The sequence below is a fragment of the Plecotus auritus genome (assembly GCF_963455305.1).
Source record: "Plecotus auritus genome assembly, chromosome: 2".
In the NCBI taxonomy this organism is placed as follows: domain Eukaryota; kingdom Metazoa; phylum Chordata; class Mammalia; order Chiroptera; family Vespertilionidae; genus Plecotus; species Plecotus auritus.
The window spans coordinates 53,677,570-53,692,588 of NC_137771.1; the positions used below are offsets into that span (position 1 = coordinate 53,677,570).

The 15,019-nt window shown below is 38.7% G+C and overlaps 1 protein-coding gene across 1 annotated transcript in view; it reads right to left on the reverse strand.

The window, feature by feature from the left end:
* The window catches only part of NEGR1 (neuronal growth regulator 1), a 917,357-nt gene that overhangs the window by 804,463 nt on the left and 97,875 nt on the right, over nucleotides 1–15,019 (reverse strand). The window lies entirely within an intron of this gene.

Consider the following 15,019-nt stretch of genomic DNA (forward strand, 5'->3'; position numbering starts at 1 on the left):
ATGACCATTCTCTTATCTGTAGGATTGCTGGAGCAGAAGTTATGAGTCTTGATATAGTTTGTGATATTAGATGTGTCATTATTGGTTTTATAGTAACAGTTATAATTTATCAGAACAGTATTTTATGGGAAAATTACCATTAACAAAAAATAATACTGAAAAGGGGAATAGAAAAACATCCACAGTTGTCTCCAACGATTAAATAGAACCTAACATTAGAACTTTGAATTAGAAAGGTCACTCACATTGAGAAAACGGTTTTGCAGTGAAACATATTTTTATTTACAGAAGATACATTGTTTAGTTAGAGGGAAAGAATGGTTGAGAATAGAATATTAAATAAATACGTTAATACTACTTAATAAAATATGAGTTCATACAGACAAGTGAAGAATATACAGAGATTGCTATTGGTAGTTTTAGAGCCAATGATTCTAATGAATCTATGCCACCAAGTTAACTAGGCATTAATCCAATAGTAAAGAGAATATTGGAGAGTATGAAGCATTGCAAATGTCCTTCAGCTTCTCTCTGTCGGTACCTGCGTCAGTACAAGAAGCATTTCCTAATCTGTTTTCTTTCATTGTCATATTCTTTCTACCAATCTCATTCTCTTTAAGCAATTGCCTTTTCTTTACCAAGTTTGGCTTCTTAGAAGCTTGAAATAAATTTTGTAGCAAGACACAGTGATGTCTATCCTCAGTATCTAAATATTTGCAAAACTGTCAATGACACTAGGGTTGCTAAAGAGAGTATCTTTCTTGATGTGGGAAGCATTCTCCTCACTATTCTCAAATTGTAGGTGCTGCTGGCTTGGGAAACAGATTAACAAGAAGAAAAAGATTATGGATACTTTCTAAATATGTGTTCCCTTCCAACTGTCACATTGGCTTTTGTTTAGATGAGTGAATAAGTGACATTTTTGTTTGGTTAACTGCCTTATTAAGAACTTTTTTTTTTATTTCTAGAGTCAGAAATTCAACTTGAACAACCTTAGGCAAAAAGAGTTTACATAATTAGGAAGCACAGTGATATATAGGCAGAGTTGATGGAATTACAAGCCGGCACTTTTTTCTGTTTTCTCTTCTTTACTCTGTGTGCCTTGTTCTCTTAAACATAAAATCTTAAAATAGAGATTCTTCAAAAATTGGGAGACAGGGAAGCTTTGGGCTCACTTCTTGAGTTTTATCAATAAAAAGGAAAGGCACTTTTACGGTCAAGTGTGAAGTTTAAAAGATTATATCCCATATAAGAATTGAATAACTTGGTTCAAATCACTATCTCCTAAATTTATGTTTATGGCCAGATGGCCAAGTGCTATGACTGACCTCCCCCGAGTGACAAGCTAATGCCTTGGCCAATCCTGGTGGGTAGAGAGATGAGACAATATTGTGAGCTTGAAGTGGGAAGCAATTCCTCAAAGCAAGAAGATGCTATTCAAAACATAAGAAAGGAATTCTCTCTGGGCAAAGTACAATGTTCCTTAAGCTTTACTCTTTACAGTAGAAAGGTAATTAAAATCTCACAGAATGAGGAGATTTTTAAATGACATTTATAATACAGGAAAGTTAAAGGAAAACAAAAAATTGGAAAATATAATTTAAAAATTATTGAATTGTGAGTAACTAAGCTATTGAAAATTAAATAATTTCATGCAATATTATGTTTCTAAGTAAACAAATTTTAGTCAAACAAATAAGTAATTGCTCAAACCTGCATAGTGATATACAACATATGAAAATTAGTATAAATTAATATATCTAAAGCAAAAGTGTTTTCAGTGAAGTGGAGTTCTTGGGGTGTCAAGAGGCCCCCATTGGAGAATGGGGTCTTGGAAAGCTTTATTGATGATGCAAAATTAAGAGGGTTCTTCTCCAAGGTCCCATCTCTATCCGTCCCACCATGGAAAAAGCTCAATCTTGCCTTCAGCAGGACCAATGTAAGGCCACTGCCCAGAATTTCTGCTCCTGATTAAAGTACAGGCCAACCCAGCATCTGGAAAGCTTAGCTTGTGTTCCCAGATGCAGTCCATTGGGCGTGGGGTCTGCATGGCCATGGGCAAGCAGCTGCCTAAAGGCCACATGGCCATGGAAGAGAACAGGCGAACTCACCAGAGTGTGTGGGTCATGGAGCAAAAGCATGAGAATTCTCTGTCTGGGGATTTTAACCAGAAGCTTCTTCAAATAAACCAATTCACTTTTGGAAATTTCATGCTCTTCTAATGAGGTCCACCCCCTAGCAAATCCACTGTCCTCAAGGCTAGACTGACAGGCAAGCACCTCCCCTGTACCACCCCAACTTTTACTGCACATATGCCTTCTCTCCCTTCTCCCCGCTACAACCCAGTACCAGATGGGGAAAGTAGGGTGTTAATCCCTTGGAGGAACAGTGCTGTGTGAATCTATAGCTTCCTGGTGAAGCTTCCCAGGTGACTGTGCTTATGATGTCTGACTTCCCTTTGCTTTGTTTCCTTTATTAATATTACTAGCGGATTACAATGATAACAAAAGGGGGGCGTTTTATTACAGTTTTCTTTCTAGTGCTGCTTATTGTCACTGTAAAAATGGCCTCTAACTTGAGGTTCCTTCCATCTTTTCAACAAAAAAACTTCTGTCTGCCAAAGACATAGTTTACTCTAATTGAGCTCTAAAAAATGAAATATAAATAAACCTTGAAGAAGTTTTGCTTAATATCCTGATATGAAATTGTAAGCATTACATATTACTCTCACTTTTTAACCAATTGTTTTCTTTCAAACTAATGTGTCACTCTATATTGATTAGTTTATGGAATTCATCTCTAATGTATTAATTGTTCCAAAATTACAAAAGAAGCTTTTTAAATATTTTCACTGACTTCTATTCAAGAAATAGAGAAATAATGCAATTATTTAGAAGGTGTTTACATGAAACATTGGAGAAAAACTGATGAAATAAAAGAAGTCAGTCTCTTTTCTTTCTTGCTCTACTCTATCCCTCTTATCTCTGTCCAAATACATACACAAGTATACATAATCAAACAATTTTGAAAGGAGGAGAATTAAGAGATTTTCTGTCTTTAAATTTTATTTTATTATTTTTTTTTATTTTTTGGATATGAACAATGTGGCTGTCAAAAAAAAAAGTTAACACTGATTTGGGTACAATTATTGAGATTATCCTTTCAGGTCAAGAAAGAAGAAAGCACCTTGATCTACTTACTAGGTACTAGTCATGAAGGAACCTCAATCTACAAAAAGGGTGATGTACAGAGAAAGTGCTAAAAATTTGGTGAAGGTTTGGAAACTTTAACAAATGCAGAGTAGCTAAAATAATTAGGATGACACTGAGAATAATGGGGTATGAAAAAAGGGAAAGAGGACATGACAAAGATTTTGAATTAAAAAAAAATACTATCATAAGAAAAATATACTGAAGTTATTCCCTACAATTAAAAAATCAATATAATTAGTAGGAAGTTGCACAGTCAGATATTCATACATATTCAACACTTATTATGAAGAAAATATATTAAGTGTTGTGTTGTTGAACAAAATTCTCATAATGTCTCTATTGGGAAAGTTTCAAATGTAAATTAGACCTTTAAAAATGACATTCATATTTTCAAATCACCTTTAAAAATTTTTCCCCTGGCCCTAACTGGTTTGGCTCAGTGGATAGAGCGTCGGACTGCAGGCTAAAGGGTCCCAGGTTCGATTCCAGTCAAAGGCATGTACCTTGGTTGCGGGCACATCCCCAGTAGGGGGTGTGCAGGAGGCAGCTGATCGATGTTTCTCTTTCATCGATGTTTCTAACTGTCTATCCCTTTCCCTTCCTATCTCTGTAAAAAATTCAATAAAAAATATTTAAAAAAAATTTTTCCCCTGAAAATCAGCAAGGTGAAACTTTCAAGACATTATTAAATATTGCCTTAATGGATCTTAAAAAGGCTTCAAATGTCCTAAATAAGCAACTATATTAATTTAAAATAAATAAAACTACTGTATAGTATTTTAATTCTGATTTTCAAATTACTTATATATTCTAAGATAGTTTGCCTCTGGCCTAGACTTAGTGTGTAAGCTTATAATTTGGGAATTAAGTACATTGTCTCTACTGAATTCTTTTTATGGTTTTTAATATTATTTCTGCTTCTGACCTTTTATAAGATTCAACAGGTTAATGAAATATAAACTCTCCAATGCTTATTCTTATGCAAGGAATAATTCTTTTCTGCAAGGGTTTTAATGTGATCCAGAATTTATGCCAAATTCTCTGTTTAATCTCCATTAAATGGATCTTAAATGAGGCTTTCTTTCTGACCCATTGTTTTATTTTGTTGCGTATTTTTTTTTTTTGCTGTCATTTAATCCTTTTTCACCCAGCACCTCAACTGTTTTTAACAAAGAATTAGATATGACACTTCCTAATCCCTGAGATCTTTTCCAAATTTAGTGAACTTTAACAAATGTCAGCTAAAGGTTCACTGGCAAATTGGAGGTGAATAGAAAACAAATGAAATACTCAACACACAAATGTTCAACAGAAGAGGAATAAGATATCTCTTGAGATCATCATATTGAAAAATAATTAAAGTGTGGGACCACTAATACTGGTTTTAGGAGTTTAGAGCGAATCAGAGAAGTCAAAATTATATTTCCTTATACTTTATATAAATTATTTTATTTAGATACACACAAAATACCTTTTGTATTTGTACCTTTTTTAAAATCTCTATTGCAATATTCTAATGATATGTCCTGACAGGTTATAAGCCCTGGGTGTTTAGAAATCCTTCTCTTGCCTTTGGTAGTTCTGTGTTCCTCTGAAGTACTAAGGGTCTTACACATCCTAGGCACTCACAAATATTTTGAATTAAGAAATGAATATTTCACCTATATCTCTGTAACTCTTTAATTGACATGAATCTACATTCCAGACCTGTCCTTAAATAACACCTTTTCAAGACCTTTCTTGGACATCCTACTTGAAATTGCAAACCCACTCTTATTTCCCCCAATATATTTTATAGAATTTATTTCCACCTAACACACTACATGTCTTACCCAATTATTTGCCTGTCATCAGTTTCCCCAGCTATAATGCAATCTCCATGAGGACAGGAATTGAGCTGTTGTGGTCTCTACAGCAATGCCAGTGTTTAGTCCATGGTAGGTGTTAAAAATGAAATGAAGGATGAGCCAATAAATGCAAATGTTATCATTCTTGGAACTTAAAAATTTTAAAGAGGTTGCTAAGCCAGGAAAATCCTTAATCTTTTCAAAGTGAGTCCTTGCAGCTCTATGTTTATTTTCATTGAGCAACAGACAAAAATTCATTTTTTTTTTTTTTTTTTACAATTTGACACCTAAGTACCCAAATTTGCTAATTTGTGATATAGTTGCAGGTAAGGCAGGCTAACCTTTCCTATGGTGTCCTAGTTCATGCATCACCTGTTATCTTTGGGTTTCCATAGAGAATCCTCGGATAGGATCCTGGATATTTCAGTTCTATGAAGCTGTTATTACACAGGAGCCATAAGGAAGTGGTGGTGAGATATAGTAAGAAAGGAAGCACTCAATATTCCTATGATTAAGTCTCAGTCTTTTACTGAGCCTATGCCTCTGGGCTGCAACCTTAATAAGTACTTTTCATTCCTCTGCCCCTGCCATCCACCCTTATAGGAGACAGGAAGGCTGCAGGGACTGGAGTTGGGTACTTCCATTTCCATAGATCTGTTAGACTCTAGTAAAAACCCACATAGCTAGACTCTGGTAAGATAGTTTCCATTGAAGGGAGGCCTAGTTAAGAACAGAGTTCTCTGGGTGTTTTTCAAAATGGCTCATTTTCCCCTCCCCCAGCCATATGTGATATTCTTTGCTTGTTATGCTAAACATATTGTATTATTTTCCTACTAGAGGCCCAATGCATGAAGATTCGTGCAATAATAGGCCTTCCTTCCCCTGGCTGCCGGCACCGCCTTCGCTCTGGCCCGGAGCCACCTTTCTGCCTTCGCTCTAGCCTGGAGCTGCCTTTCCGCCTCTTGCCTTGTCACGTCAATTTGCATATTCCCTCCTTATTTGCTGTGGGTGCCACCATCTTTGTTGTGGAGTTACACTCAATTTGCATATTCCATCTTTATTAGATAGGGTTGCTGCTGCAACAATTTACAACAAACTTAGTGGTTTAAAACAACACACACTTATATATCACAGTTAAGAAGGTCAGATGTCTGAAATGGGTGTCACTGGGCTAAAATAAAGGTGTCACCAGAGCTGCAACCTTCTGGAGGCTCTAAGTAGGGACCTCCTGCCTTACCTTTTCTATCTATCAATACTCCTTGGCTCATAGCCCCTCCTTCCACCTTCAAAGCCAGCATCTTGGGTTAAATTCTTCCATGCTGCCATTTTCTGTTTCTTGTTCTCCCACTTCCTTCTTCCACCTTTAAGATCCTTTGTGATTACAGGAGCCTACCTGGATCATCCAGGATAATCACCCCACTATAATGCTAACTTTTAGCAATGTTCATTCCATCTGACATTTAAACTCCCTTTTGCCACCCTAGCTGGTTTGGCTCACTGGATAGAGCATCAGCCTACTGACCGAAGGGTCCCGGGTTCAATTCCAGTCAAGGGTACATATCTCAACTGTAGGCTCCTCCCCAGCCCTGCCCTGTCAGAGCATGTGCAAGAGGTAACCAATTGATGTGTTTCTCTCACATTGATATTTCTCTCTATTTTTCCCTCTCTCTTTTACTCTCTCTAAAAATCAATGGAAAAATATCCTTGGGTGAGGACTAATAAATAAATTAATTAATGTAATTAAATAAAATAAACTCCCTTTTCCCACACAAACTAATGTAGTAACATGTTCTTGGCATTAAATTCATTATAATGCAATGTAATTTAATGTTGTATTGCCAGCTTTCATGGAAATATTGTAAATATGTTCCTGAAAGTATATTGAAAGGAAAAAAAATGTCTGCAGTAATTACTTCATCTTTGTTTTTCCTTCTCACTCAGTTTTTAGGTTACCTAATCGCTAATGATTTAATCTGAAGTTTAAATCTTGGCTACATATCACATAACATCTTTTTTATTACTATTCCTATTCTATTAAATAATAAAAGATAAATAAAAATAATCTGATAGTGAAGTAGTATTTCATAATTATAAAGCACTTTCTCATTTACTTATTCAATTGCACAACAATCCTCTCACAAAGGCACACTAAGCATTATTTTTTTTCTTTTTTTTTCTATGGTTTTAATTTAATGGTATAAAGTTGTTCAATTTATTATCCTGATTTTAATGTATAATTTATTTTTAGAAGAGTTTTAAGCTCACAACAAAACTGAACTGAAGATATAGAGATTTCCTATATATTTCCAGCCCCTTAACGCATACCGCCTCCCCTACTATGAAAATCCTGCACCAAAGTGGAACATTTTATATAACTGATGAGCCTATATTGACCTATCATCATCTCCCAAAGTCCATAATTTATATTATGACTAACTCTTAGTCTTGTACATTTTATGAATTTTGACAAGTGTATAATGACATGTATCTGCCCTGACAGTATCATTCAGAATAGTTTCACTGCTCTAAATATTCCCTCTGCTCCGCCTATTCATCCCTACATCTCTCCTTATCCCCTGGCAACCAATGATCTTTTTACTGTTCCCACAGTTTTGCTCCACTGGCATTTTTAAATCTTATGTTACAGGTGAGTTAATGAGACCTTAAAGATTCACTGCCATGCCTCAAGCCACCTAGTCAGTCAAGTGTCTAGAATTAAATTAGAACAAATATGTTTTGAATCTACTAAGTTAAGTGAATTTATTTTAAATCATGTTACTCTTTCCAAATGATATAATAAGTTCACACCCTAATGTCAATAGACCAAAAGGCTAGGAAGTTATTCAAGGTAAAACTTTAAAAAATAGAAAAGAAAGTCTTTTTACAGCTTTAAATCTGTGTTTTATTGCATTACCATGAAACAGGGGAGGCAGTCTGGGATATTGAATAAAAAAAAAGCACAGAATGCGAAAGCAAGAGTTCACTCAGCTTTGGCAATTTTTTTAGACTTTTTGAGAATTTATCTGCAATGTGAGAATAATATTGTTAATCACTAAGAACTATATAGGCTAGGTCCAGACTTGGTACATTTAAACTCACTTTGTAAATTATAGAGTTCTTTAAAATATAATAAACCATTGTAACAATTAGATTATAATTATTAGATTTGGTTGCCCAATTACCAATTAACAAAAGAGGAAGACAGTCTATAAGTTGACTCAGGCAGTGCTCACAAATTGATCAGAAATGAGACATTATTCAAAATTAACCTTCTGAGAAAAGGAATGATATCTACCCCTGCTCTCCTGATTTATAATCAATGATTTGCCCATCCTGGCCTTTCCTCTATTTAGGTTAGTGACTAGTCTAATTATGCTTTCAGATGTGGTTTCCTAAAGTCACCTAAATGGAATAATATTTACTTTTCCTCTTTGTAAAGGTATAAAATCACTACTAGTATGACAATATCATGAGTAGTTGGAATTCTCTAGGAAACAGTCCCATTATCCAACAGTGCTGAGATAGGGAGAACCAAGATGGTGGTGTAAGTAAATGCCAGTACTTGCCATCTCCTACAACCACATTAAAATTACAATTAAAATACAGGGCAGCCATCATTCAGAACCACCTAAAATCTGGCTGAATGCAAATCCTTCAACTAGAGTAGTAAAGAAGAAAGCACATTGAGACTAGTCAGAGGGGCAGAGGTACAGAACAGGCTCATCTGATATCCAGTTGTGGAGGGTTTTTTTTGTTTTGTTTTGTTTTGTTTTTAATGGGAAGGGATATCTCTGCTGCAGAAGTCTCCCATGAGAAGTAACGGATCCCAGACCAACACCAGATCCCCCAGCTTAGGGTTCCAGAGCTGGGAAGAGAAGCCCTGTAACTTTGGGCTATAAAAACCAGTAGGGATTATGGCTGAGTGGCAAAGAGGTTGCTGCACCCAGGCAGTTCCTCTTAAAGCCCCTCCCCTCCACACACACACAAACCTACATCAGCCTGCTCCTCTGAATTCCAGTGCTTGGTGGCAGCATTGGGGGAACCAGGGACAAATGGGGAGGAACTGGATTGTCTGGTATTGAGCAAGAACTCAGTAGTGGCTTTCTCCCAGACAGGGGTGTTTGCAGGGGTCATTGTTCCAATGCTGGGACCTCCCACATTGTAGAACTGGCTAGCAGCCATATCTGAGTTTCTATCAGCCTGGCTCACGCTATTCAATCTGCCCTTATGAGTGCTTGAGACTCTATTCCATCCAATTTGCAGCCCCACCCAAGCTTTGAAAATGACCTGTTTTGGCTCAGGCTTCAGACTTTTCTAAAATCTCCCAAACAAGCATCAGCTGGCTTCAGTGTGCCCCATACCTATCTATAAGAGGCCCAACACCCATCACTAGCACCTGACTACCTTGCTTCATAGCCTGGCCTTTCCTGGGCACTTCTAAGCCCAATACAAGGAGCAGCCACCTGGAGATCACTTTGTAACTCCTCTAGATGGCCCCAGGTAGTGGCTGACTTTGCACCTCCCAGGAGGCTCCAGAGCACGTGCACCTGGTAGAAAGCTACAGGCCATACCAGATTACTACTCTACACATCCACAAGCAACACACTCAAGGGGCAAACTCAGTGAGCATCAAAGCCCCACTGAAGCAAGTCCTGCTCTATAGGAGTATCTCCTGCATAGCAACTCTTCCACTGCCATCCCAGCTGGTCCTCACAGCCAATGGACTGGAGGTCAATTCCTCTCAGTGACGCCAATAGCAATCAAGGTTCAACTAAACAAGACTGAGCACATAGCCCACACAGGCACACATCTAGAGTGCCCAGCTCAGGTGACTGCAGAGGCTGAGCCACTGGGCCCTACAGGACACTTACTACACAAGGCCACTCTATCAACTCAAGGAGACTTAGCAACTCTACCCAATACATAGAAACAAACACAGGGAGGCAACCAAAATGCAGAGACAAAGAAACATGTCACAAATGGAAGAAAGCAAACTCTTGGATACAGACAGAATTAAAAACAAGGTTGCTCAAGGATCTTAATGAGAGCTTCAAGTGACTTAATGAGAGTTTCAAGAGACTTAGTGAGAATTTTAAAGACATGAAAAAGGACCAGTCAGAAATTAAGCATACACTGACTGAAATAAAGAATAATTTATAGGGATTCAGCAGTAAAGTAGAGGATTCTGAGAATCATATCAATGATTTGGAATATAAAGAAGAAAAAAACAACAACAATCAGAAGAGCAAAAAGAAAAATATGAAACAAAAAATATAAAGATAGTGTAAAGGAGCCTCTGAGACAAGTTAAAGCATACCAACATTTACATCATGGGAGTGCCACAAGGAGCAGGGAGAGAGCAAGATTTTGAAAACCTATTAGAAGAAATAATGACAGAAAACTTCCCCTACCTGGTGAAAGAAATAGATTTACAAGTATAGGAAGCACAGAGAGTCCCAAACAAGAGAAACCCAAAGAGGTCCACAGCAGGACACATCATGATTAAAAGGCCAAGGGTTAAAGATGAAGAGAGAATCTTAAAAACAGCAAGAGAAAAGCAGTTAGTTACTTACAAGGGAGCACCAAATGATTGTCAACTAATTTCTCCACAGAAAATTTGCAGGCCAGAAGGGAGTAGCAAGAAATATTAAAAGTGATGAATAGCAAGGACATAAAACCAAGATTATTCTACTCAGCAATGCTATCATTTAGAATTGAAAGCCAGATAAAGAGTTTCAGAGACAAGAAAAAGCTAAAGCAGCCCTACCCAAGCTTTGAAAATTTCATGTATCACATGAAATATTGATGGGTATTCTTTAAGAAGTAGAGGAAGAGTAAGGGGAAGAAGAAGGAATAGGAGGAGGAGGAGGAGGAGGAGGAGGAAAAATAAAGGTAAAAATATTAATAATAAAATACATATCTATCAACAATTTAATATTAAAATAAATGAACAAGAAATCTAATGAACAAAATAAAATAGAACTAGAGGCATGGAAACATGGAACAGACTGACAAATCTCAGAGGAAAGAGGGGGGAGGGAGGAAAGGGAAGCAATTCACCAAAGATCTTATATGCATACTGTATATGCATTAACAATGTCACAGATAATAGGGTGGTGAAGGCCTGGAGCAGGGTGGCAACTGGGTGGAGGAGGGCAATGGGGGGAAAAAGAGGGACATATTTAATACTCTCAACAATAAAGGTTTAAAAAAAATTAAAAATAAGGAGAGAAACCAAGATGGTGGCATAGGTAAACACCTAAACTGCTGCCTCACACAACAATATCAAAACTACAACTAAAAGACAAAACAGACACCATCCAGAACCACAGGAAAGCTGGCTAAGTGGAAATTCTACAACTAGAAGGAAAGAGGAAAGCACATTGAGACTCAGAGGAGCTGCAAAAGGCCTGAGGTACGGAGATGCGCACAAGCGGAGAGGACTGGCGACTGAGTGCGTGGCTGGCTTTCTCAAGTAGAAGGGAGAAGGAAGCTCCTGACTGCACTGAACTCCAGTTCCAGGCAAGACTCTGGGAACCGAGACTCATTCAGGGGGAATCTGGACTGTCAGGAAAAGAGAAAAGCACACTGAGACTCAGGGGAGCTGTGGAAGGCAGAGGTCCAGAGGCGCATGCATGCAGAGGGACTAACTGCTGAGGGCGTGGCTGGCTTTCTCAAGCAGGAGGGAGATGGAAGCTCCCGACTGCTCTGAACTCCAGTTCCTGGCAAGACTCTCGGAACTCAGACTCATTTGGGGAGAAACTGGACTGTCTGGCAGCAGGCAGAACTCTGGGGTGGCTATCTCTCAGAGGTGCCTGCAGCGATTACCGAGGGACACTGAGACCCAGGGGCCTCATAGGGCAGGGCTGATGGGAAGCCAAGGCTGTCTGCTCCACCCTGAGACTCTGCCCCATCCAAGCTGAGCACAGAGGCTTTTGCAATTTTGCAAATCTTGTCTCATAAGGGTGTCTCCAGCACAGAAATTTCCCAGCGTAGACATAGCTGATCCACACAGCCAATTGGCCTGGAGGTCAATTCCTCCCAGTGATACCAACAACAATCAAGGCTTAACTACAACAAGGCTGTACACACAGCCCACAAAGGGGTGTACCAAGAGTGTCCACCTCAGGTAACTGGGGAGGCTGAGCCAATGAGCCCTTAGGACACCTAGCAAACAAAGCTACTCTACCAACTCAGGGAAGCAACAAAAATGCGGAGACAAAGAAACAGATCACAAATGAAAGAAATGGAGGAAAGCAAATGACTGGATATAGAGTTCAAAACCACGGTTATAAGGTTTTCCAAGAATTTCCTAGAAAAGGTCAATAAATTTAGCAAGACCCTCGAGGATATGAAAAAGGACCAACTAGAAATTAAACATACACTGACTGAAATAAAAAATACTATACAGAGACCTAACAGCAGACTAGAGGACCGCAAGAATCAAGTCAAAGATTTGAAATACAAAGAAGCAAAAAACACTCAACCAGAAAAGCAAAAAGAAAAAAGAATCCAAATATTTGGAAATAGTGTAAGGAGCCTCTGGGACAACCGCAAGCATACCAACATCAGAATTATGGGGGTGCCAGAAGAAGAGAGAGAGCAAGATACTGAAAACCCATTTGAAGAAATAATAACCAAAAACTTCCCCCACCTGGTGAAAGAAATAGACTTACAAGTCCAGGAAGTGCACAGAACCCCAAACAAAAGGAATCCAAAGAGGACCACACCAAGACACACCATAATTAAAATGCCAAGGGCAAAAGACAAAGAGAGAATATTAAAAGCAGCAAGAGAAAAACAGTTAATTACCCTCAAGGGAGCACCCATACGATTCTCAGCTGATTTCTCAACAGAAACTATGCAGGCCAGACGGGAGTGGCAAGAAATATTCAAAGTGATGAATAGCAAGAACCTACAACCAAGATTACTCTACACAGCAAAGCTATCATTCAGAATTGAAGGTCAGATAAAGAGCTTCACAGACAAGAAAAAGCTAAAGGAGTTCATCACCACCAAACCAGTATTATATGAAATGCTGAAAGGTATTCTTTAAGAAGAGGAAGAAGAAGAAAAAGGTAAAAATAAAAATTATGAACAACAAATACATGTCTATCAACAAGTGAATCTAAAAATCAAGCGAATAAAAAATCTGATGAACAGAATAAACTGGTGAATATAATAGAATCAGGGCATAAAAAGGGAGTGGACTGACAATTCTCGGGGGGAAAGGGGTGTGGGGGTGCGGGAAGAGACTGGACAAAAAGCATACACCTATGGATGAGGACAGTGTGGGGGAGGTAAGGGAAGAGGGTGGGGTTGGAACCGGGTGGAGGGGAGCTATGGGGGGAAAAAGAGGAACAATTGTAATAATCTGAACAATAAAGATTTATTAAATTAAAAAAAATAAAATAAAATTGTGAAATATCCAGAAAAAATAAAAAAATTAAAAATAAGAAAGTGCTGAGATAAAATATGTTGAAGAAGAAAACTAGAGTTTTGTTTCAAATAAATCTTTAAGCAGGGGTTAATTTTAAGGAACATATGTGAATTCAAGCGCTGATTTCCTGGCTATAAAAACAATTCTTGCTTGTAATTTTTAGAAATATTGTAAAACCAAGATATTACAATTTGGGATTATGCTTTTTTGTACAAATAAAATTTTATTCCTTTATTTTTTAAATTACATACATTTCACATTTTTAGCAGCGTTGCACTGAGGTATGGGCACTGTGAATACCACTATTGTATGTCATTGGTTTGAATGTATCCTAGTAGCCTTTATGTACATAACACCAGGAAAATTAAGATTTATGAACACTATAAGATACATTGTGGGCCTTAGAATACAGTTAAAAATCAGGAGAGGACTAAATATTCTGGAAGATTTTCTAAGAAAGCTACATAAATTACACTGATACTAAAAAATATAATAAATACTTTTTCATGAGTATTAATTGGAAAATCAGCATTAAAGATAACTATAGCTAACTATCTTTGTCCCCTCTTCTTTCTTATACAGTTACTAGTGGCCTGGTGCACGAAATTTGTGCACGCGGGGCGGGGGGAGGTGTTCCTCAGCCTGGCCTGCACCCTCTCCAATCTGAGACCCCTCGAAGGATGTCCTACTGCTGGTTTACAGGGATCGGGCCTAAACTGGCAGTCGGACATCCCTCTCACAATCTGGGACTGCTGGCTCCAGCCGCTCACCTGCCTGCCTGCCTGTCTGATTGCCCCTAACCACTCTGCCTGCAGACCTGCTCACCCCCAAATGCCCCCCCGCCAGCCTGATCACCCCCAACTGCCCCCCCTGCTTGCCTGCTCGTCCCCAACTGCCCCCCCTGCTGGCCTGCTCGCCCTCACCTTCCCTCCCCACTGGCCTGCTCACCCCCAACTGCCCCCCTGCTGGCCTGCTCACCCCCAACGGCCCCTGCCATCCCATCCTGGCCTGATCACCCCCTGGCGACCCAAGGTCCCAGACCCTCCTTTTTTTCCTTTTGTTTCAGCACCTCCTTGAGTGGAGGCCACAGCCAGCTGGAAGCAAGTATCTAGGATTTATTTATCTTCTATAATTGAAACTTTGTAGCCTTGAGCGGAGGCCAGGGCCAGCCAGGGTGGGCGGGAAGCTTGGCTTCCTTCATTGCCAGGCCAACCCAAGCCTCCTGCTTGCTCCAGCTCCATGGACGGCCGCCATCTTGGTTGGGTTAATTTGCATACTTGCTCTTGATTGGCTGGTGGGTGTGGCTTGTCGTAGTGGAGTGATTGTTAATTTACATGTTTCTCTTTTATTAGTATAGATAACAATAGTATTTAGAATTTTAAATAGAATTTGGTACCTTTGTGTGTGTGTGTGTGTGTGTGTGTGTGTGTGTGTGTGTGTGTGTGTGTGTATACCTTGTAGGATATTACACTTCTCTTTGACTATGTAACTTTTCATATCTATTTCTACAGTGATCAAAA